Source organism: Ranitomeya variabilis, chromosome 5 (genome assembly GCF_051348905.1).
Source record: "Ranitomeya variabilis isolate aRanVar5 chromosome 5, aRanVar5.hap1, whole genome shotgun sequence".
Taxonomy (NCBI): domain Eukaryota; kingdom Metazoa; phylum Chordata; class Amphibia; order Anura; family Dendrobatidae; genus Ranitomeya; species Ranitomeya variabilis.
In genome coordinates this window covers 555,461,796-555,469,291 of record NC_135236.1, presented here as the reverse complement: position 1 = coordinate 555,469,291, position 7,496 = coordinate 555,461,796, and the positions used below count along the sequence as shown (strand labels likewise).

At 46.3% G+C, this 7,496-nt stretch overlaps 1 pseudogene; it reads left to right on the top strand.

The window, feature by feature from the left end:
• The first annotated feature begins 2,137 nt into the window (after nt 1–2,137).
• On the top strand, nt 2,138–3,679 carry LOC143773452 (sister chromatid cohesion protein PDS5 homolog A pseudogene; annotated as a pseudogene).
• The last annotated feature ends 3,817 nt before the right edge of the window (nt 3,680–7,496 follow it).

The window sequence follows — 7,496 nt, the reverse complement described above, 5'->3', positions numbered from 1 at the left end:
TGCCTTTCAGGAGCTTAAACGCCAATTTACTTCTGCCCCTGTGTTGCGTCAGCCGGATGTTTCTTTTCCTTTTCAGGTTGAGGTTGACGCTTCTGAGATTGGGGCAGTGGCCGTTTTGTCTCAGAGGAATTCTGATGGTTCCTTGATGAAACCGTGTGCCTTCTTTTCTCGAAAGTTTTTGCCTGCGGAATGCAATTATGATGTCGGCAATCGTGAGTTGTTGGCTATGAAGTGGGCATTTGAGGAGTGGCGACATTGGCTTGAGGGGGCCAAGCACCGTATTGTGGTCTTGACCGATCATAAGAATCTGATTTATCTCGAGTCTGCCAAACGGCTGAATCCTAGACAGGCCCGATGGTCCCTGTTTTTCTCCCGTTTTGATTTTGTGGTCTCGTATCTGCCGGGTTCTAAGAATGTTAAGGCTGATGCCCTCTCTAGGAGCTTTTTGCCTGATTCTCCTGGGGTCCTTGAGCCGGTCGGTATTCTGAAGGAAGGGGTGATTCTTTCTGCCATCTCCCCTGATTTACGACGGGTTCTTCAGAAATTTCAGGCTGATAAACCTGACCGCTGTCCAGGGGGGAAATTGTTTGTTCCTGACAGATGGACTAGTAAAGTAATTTCGGAGGTTCATTGTTCTGTGTTGGCCGGTCATCCTGGGATTTTTGGTACCAGAGATTTGGTTGGTAGGTTTTTTTGGTGGCCTTCTTTGTCACGGGATGTGCGTTCTTTTGTGCAGTCCTGTGGGACTTGTATGCGGGCCAAGCCTTGCTGTTCCCGCGCTAGTGGGTTGCTTTTGCCTTTGCCGGTCCCTGAGAGGCCTTGGACGCATATTTCTATGGATTTTATTTCGGATCTTCCGGTTTCCCAGAGGATGTCAGTTATTTGGGTGGTTTGTGTGTAAAATGGTTCATTTCGTACCTTTGCCTAAGTTGCCTTCCTCTTCTGATTTGGTTCCGTTGTTTTTTCAGCATGTGGTTCGTTTGCATGGCATTCCGGAGAACATTGTGTCCGATAGAGGTTCCCAGTTTGTTTCTAGGTTTTGGCGGGCCTTTTGTGCTAGGCTGGGCATTGATTTGTCTTTTTCTTCCGCATTTCATCCTCAGACAAATGGCCTAACCGAGCGAACTAATCAGACTTTGGAAACTTATTTGAGATGCTTTGTGTCTGCTGATCAGGATGATTGGGTGGCTTTCTTGCCATTGGCCGAGTTTGCCCTTAATAATCGGGCTAGTTCTGCTACCTTGGTTTCACCCTTCTTTTGTAACTCTGGTTTTCATCCCCGTTTTTCTTCAGGGCAGGTTGAGCCTTCTGATTGTCCTGGGGTGGACTCTGTGGTTGACAGGTTGCAGCAAATTTGGGCTCATGTTGTTGACAATTTGGTGTTGTCTCAGGAAGGGGCTCAGCGTTTTGCTAACCGTCGTCGCTGTGTTGGTTCCCGGCTTTGGGTTGGGGATTTGGTCTGGTTGACTTCCCGTCATGTCCCTATGAAGGTTTCTTCCCCTAAGTTTAAGCCTCGGTTTATTGGCCCTTATTGGATTTCTGAGATTATCAATCCAGTGTCTTTTCATTTGGCCTTTCCAGCCTCTTTTTCCATCCATAATGTTTTTCATAGATCTTTGTTGCGGAAATATGTGGTGCCCGCTGTTCCCTCTGTTGATCCTCCTGCCCCGGTGTTGATTAATGGGGAGTTGGAGTATGTGGTTGAGAAGATTTTGGATTCTTGTTTTTCGAGGCGGAGGCTTCAGTATCTTGTCAAATGGAAGGGTTATGGCCAGGAGGATAATTCTTGGGTTGTTGCCTCCGATGTTCATGCTGATGATTTGGTTCGTGCCTTTCATTTGGCTCGTCCGGATCGGCCTGGGGGCTCTGGTGAGGGTTCGGTGACCCCTCCTCAAGATGGGGGTACTGTTGTGAATTCTGCTCTTGGGCTCCCTCCGGTGGTTGTAAGTGGTAGTGCTGCTGTCTCTGAATCACAGCATTTATGTTGGGGGTTTTCACTGAGGAAGACTCCAAGAAGTCAAAACCGGTTGTATTTTAGTTTGAAATAAAAATCATCCTAGAATCAGAATATCGAGTTCCATCATCATCCTTCAGGAGCGCATATTGCTGGGAAAAACATTCACAAGGACTCCTCCTCATGTGTGAGAGCAGCCCCGACACACCGGGTGCCAGATACATGCGGGGGAGCCTGCTGTCCTCCGGAGAGGCCGCTAGAGGACTGTGCAGACCAACATCATGGAGTTCCCTGCCCCGGACGGCAAGATCGTCAACCCCCGGGGGTGAAGGAGATCACCGACAAGATCAGCAACGATGAGGTGGTGAAACGGCTCAAGATGGTGGTTAAAACGTTTATGGATATGGACCAGGATTCAGAGGTTGAAAAACAGCAATATCTCCCTCTAGCCTTGCACCTTTCATCTGAATTCTTCCTCAGGAATCCAAATAAAGATGTCCGCCTCCTCGTGGCCTGCTGTTTGGCTGACATCTTCAGAATATATGCACCAGAAGCACCATACACCTCACATGTCAAATTAAAGGACATTTTCTTGTTTATAACAAGGCAGTTGAAGGGTCTAGAAGACACTAAAAGCCCACAGTTCAACAGATACTTCTACCTGCTTGAGAATTTACCATGGGTCAAATCATATAACATTTGCTTCGAGTTGGAAGACTGCAATTAAATTTTTATTCAGCTCTTTTAAGACGCTCTTTTCGGTTATAAATAACAGCCACAACCAGAAAGAACAAATGCACATGTTGGATTTAATGAGCTCAATTACTATGGAGGGTGATGGAGTTACACAGGAATTGTTGGATTCAATACTTATAAACCTCATTCCTGCACATAAGAATTTAAACAAGCAGGCATTTGATCTTGCCAAAGTTCTGTTAAAGAGAACGGTTCAGACCATTGAACCCTGCATTGCAAACTTTTTCAATCAAGTTTTGGTGTTGGGAAAATCATCAGTGAGTGACCTGTCAGAGCACGTGTTTGATCTCATTCAAGAGCTGTTTGCCATAGATGCCAATCTGCTGGTTTCTGTAATGCCACAGCTGGAATTCAAGCTAAAGAGTAACGACGGAGAGGAACGTCTGGCTGTTGGTCGACTTCTTGCAAAACTTTTTGGTTCTAAAGATTTAGACTTGGCAAATCAGAACCGTCCTCTGTGGCAGTGCTTCCTTGGCCGCTTTAAAGATATCCATGTACCGCTCAGACTGAAAAGTGTGAAATTTGCTAGTCACTGTTTAATGAGCCATCCTGACCTGGCTAAAGATCTCAGAGTTTCTGAAAGTTAGATCGCACGATCCTGAAGAAGCAATTAGGCATGATGTTATAGTGACGATTATTACAGCCGGGAAGAAGGATCTTTCTCTTGTCAATGATCAGCTGCTTGGATTTGTACGAGAGAGAACATTGGACAAGAGGTGGAGAGTCAGGAAGGAAGCCATGATGGGCCTCGCTCAGCTGTACAAAAAGTACTGCATGCACGCCGAAGCTGGGAAAGAAGTTGGTGAGAAAGTCAGCTGGATAAAGGATAAGCTTTTACATATATACTATTTAGACCATGAGTCACAATCACCAGAACCGAGATGCGTTTTTTTAATAGCACCAGGGTTTCATGGGAACTCCCAATCAGACCTCCACTCCACATTTCTTTGTACATCCCTGTTTGTATAAAATATTACATCACATTTTCAGAAAGTGAACCTGTCACTAGGTTATGTGTGCTAGTTTTTATTATCCCCATGGTGCTGATTTACTGGCAGGTAATTTGTATGATAAGATCTTTATTTTCCTTGTGTACTGAATGTCAATTAATTTTTTTTCCCATGAATCAGTGGTACAAGCGAAGATAAGAATTTTGTAATATCTTTTGAAAAATCGACTTCTTCCTTTTGGACTAATCATTTACTCTTAATTCACTTGTAAAATCTATCTTTAGTGAGGACAGATTTCAGCTTTCTCTATGGAGAGGGAGGAAGGAAGAACTAAAGAGCCAGTCCAAAACAGATGACTTCACCTGAAACAAGTAAACTTTTAGAATATCCAGCGCCCCTCACTTCCAAATCATGAGGTGATAGATGCTACTGACATTACTAATGTAGAAATGTTTACACCCCTCAACCCAATAATCCAAAGGAAAGTAAAAAGAAACCAGGACATAAAGCAATTTACCCTGAAAGGAAAATGTTTCCTCCTTTTCACGCCAGTCTTGATGAAGGGGCGTGTTGGACACTTAAAAATGTCTTAAAAATGGTATGTGCCTCTATGCACTTCGCCACAAATCTTACTCCAATCACAGACTGAAATAAGATTTCTAGTGTAAGGCACTCCATGGCCCGTTATGATTTAGACAAACTATGACATTACTCCCCAATTCTGTCCCAGCTGTGCCCATGTTTGAAGCTGGGTGAAACAAGTGTTAAGATTCCAAAATTTGCAAACTTTTTGCACAACTCAGCATTCTGGTGTGATTGCTTTGATGAACCAGGGCCAAGTGTTGTAATAAGTGTTGGGAAAACAAAAAGGTTACTGCCTTCTGTAGTCCTAACTATTTTATCTACAAGTTCTTCAACCTAGTTTTAATGTCTAATCTACAAGAACATTCATTTAACAGGACCATAAATTATAACTACCAAATAGCATCACACTGCTGCTGCTGGTAACAAGTCTCCTTTAGGTACCACATGACTATCAACTATGTCAGTGTAACACCCCAGGATCCTGGTTGTTACAGTGGCATTGCTTTCCTCAGGGGGAGAGTGATGTCACGCTTGGAAGCGAGGGAAGATCTTCTTTTTCAGGTAAACACAAACATACATGTTCACACTCCAGACCAGAAGGGGGAGCTCTGATCCAGCTTATGGGTGGCTCCGCTATATATATATTCTGGTCTGGAGGGAAAGTTAGTTCCTGTCAGTGAGTGCTAGACAGCAGACTGGAGCAGTCTGTGGCAGAGGGGAAGGAGAGGAGCCGTGCAGCCACAAGAACTGCTGCAGCTCCTGGAAGGAGATAGAACAGAGAAGAGAGCAAGCTGTAGTGAGCGTGTAGGGGAAGTGGAGCACAGGAGAGTGAAGAACTGGGGAGTTAGCTGCGACTGGGCTACCTCTCTACTGAGTGCAAACACCGGTAGCCAGAAGACCGAGGTTGTGAGGGACTCCACGTCTCACAGCAGAAACCGGCAGGACAGCTGGATTACAAGTCACCTGTCCACCTTTACACCTGAGAAGACAGTAGCGCATAGAGCTCGGGTTGTGACAGAGATCCTGTAAAAAGGATGAAGCTACCTGTCGCACGGGTAGTGTCCTACCAACCTGGAGGACAGAGAGAACACATGAGGACCTTGTGAGAGGCTTAAGGCAGCAAGGGCTTACACCACAGCAATAGAAGGAAGGCTTCTAACTTCACCTGGTAAGGGGGACTCCCAACTCGCTTCCAAGCCGGCCGGACCATTGACACCTGTGATCCGGTACCCTGGACTGTGGCTGCCTGAATTCATCAGTAAACCAGGTAAAGAGACTGCAAACCTGTGTCCCCCATTTCTTGCTATACCACCCACCATCTTCATCTATACACTGGGAGCCCTGGGGACCCAGCTTCACCTGTCATAACATCACCCCAGTGGACCCCTTTAAGCAGCGTCGGTCATCCCTGACCGAGAACCACAGGTGGCATCACGAACAAACTCTATTCCTAAAAACCCCTTTAAAGACTTTTCCCTTAACATGGGCACCCAGGGCCACGGACCGGGTCGTTGCCGCCGTGACCCATCCCTTTAAATACTGGACCTGGTACCGAGTACCCATAGACCCTGGGGGGCGTTCCATCAGAGCATCTCCAGAAACAGAAGGTGTTGTGTGGTGTTGCAGTATATAGAGCACAATTACAGCTCACAACCCTAGGTACTGAGTCCGGGTATGCCTGATTAAAGACCCATCAAAGGGGTTTTCTGCTTTCAGGAAAGTAGAACCCAAACACTGTAAAATACCTAAAGCAACAAACAGAGCAGGTATTCACCTTCCCTGGGTCCAGCGACAGCTCCTCGCCACTGCTTTGTTTTCCGTGTTTGGTCTGCAGCAGTGATGTCACATCAATGGTACGAATCACCACTGAAGCCAGTCATTGAGTTCAGTGGTGTGCCATCTACTGTACTTTGTCACAGCCACTGAGCTGAGTGGCTCCTTACAGCAGTGATACACACTGTTGACTTGATGTCACTTATGCAACCCAAAGATAGACCCAATCCAGTGCTGGAAACAAGGAGGGAGAGTAACTGATTTGATTGTTATTCTAGGTATTTTACAATATTTGTTGTCCACTTAAACCCGAATACTCAAGAGCATGAACACATATGTATAGTTTAGGGCAAAGTTAAGTGAACACTTAGAATCGATATGTATTGAGAAAATGTTAAAAAACAAGGATGCCTTTTTATAGAGAATACAGTAAATAGACCTGATCATCAAACATGTTATAAGGCATAATTTTATTGCTACTAGATAAAAGTTTGCACACAGGCTTAATGCTAAAATGTGTGATATAAATCATCATGTACCACCCAGTAATGATGTCAAATAGGGTAATGATATCTTATAATCGAAAAATGCGTGAATTACATGTACAAGCCAGGTCCAGCGTCATGACACCCCGACACATGTGCTGTCGTGCGTCTTCAGGAGCCTTGAAACTATACATATGTGTACATGGTCTTGGGCATTTGGATTTGTTCAACGTTTTTAAAGGGAACCTACCACCCCGTTTTTTAAAAATTAGATAAAAATAGTGTGAAATAGGGGCAGAGCTGGGCTTTACATTAGGGCCTTTTCGGTGCCTTTACACCCCCGTTAGGCTGCCCAAATACCTTTGTGAAGTGGCCGTTTTCTGCTGTCACTCAAGTGGGTCAGGTCGGATGGGCGTGGTCACAGCGCTGTTTGTCCCCCAGGATCCTGCTCATCATTACGTTGGTGGCGTAGTGGTGTGCGCATGTCCAAAGAAGATCCACTGCCCAGGAGATGAATAACGGCGCGGTCTTCGCTATTCAGCCGTTTACCGGTGGGCGCGGCCATCTTTCCTGTGGCCGCGCCTGCGCAGATGGAGCGCTCTGCTGCCCGGGACTTCAGGAAAATGGCCGCGGGATTCCGCCCGTGCGCAGATGGAGATCGCGGCGGCCATTTTCCTGAAGTCCCGGGCAGCAGAGCGCTCCATCTGCGCAGGCGCGGCCACAGGAAAGATGGCCGCGCCCACCGGTAAATGGCTAAATAGCGAAGACCGCGCCATTATTCATCTCCTGGGCAGTGGATCTTCTTTGGACATGCGCACACCACTACGCCACCAACGTAATGATGAGCAGGATCCTGGGGGACAAACAGCGCTGTGACCACGCCCATCCGACCTGACCCACTTGAGTGACAGCAGAAAACGGCCACTTCACAAAGGTATTTGGGCAGCCTAACGGGGGTGTAAAGGCACCGAAAAGGCCCTAATGTAAAGCCCA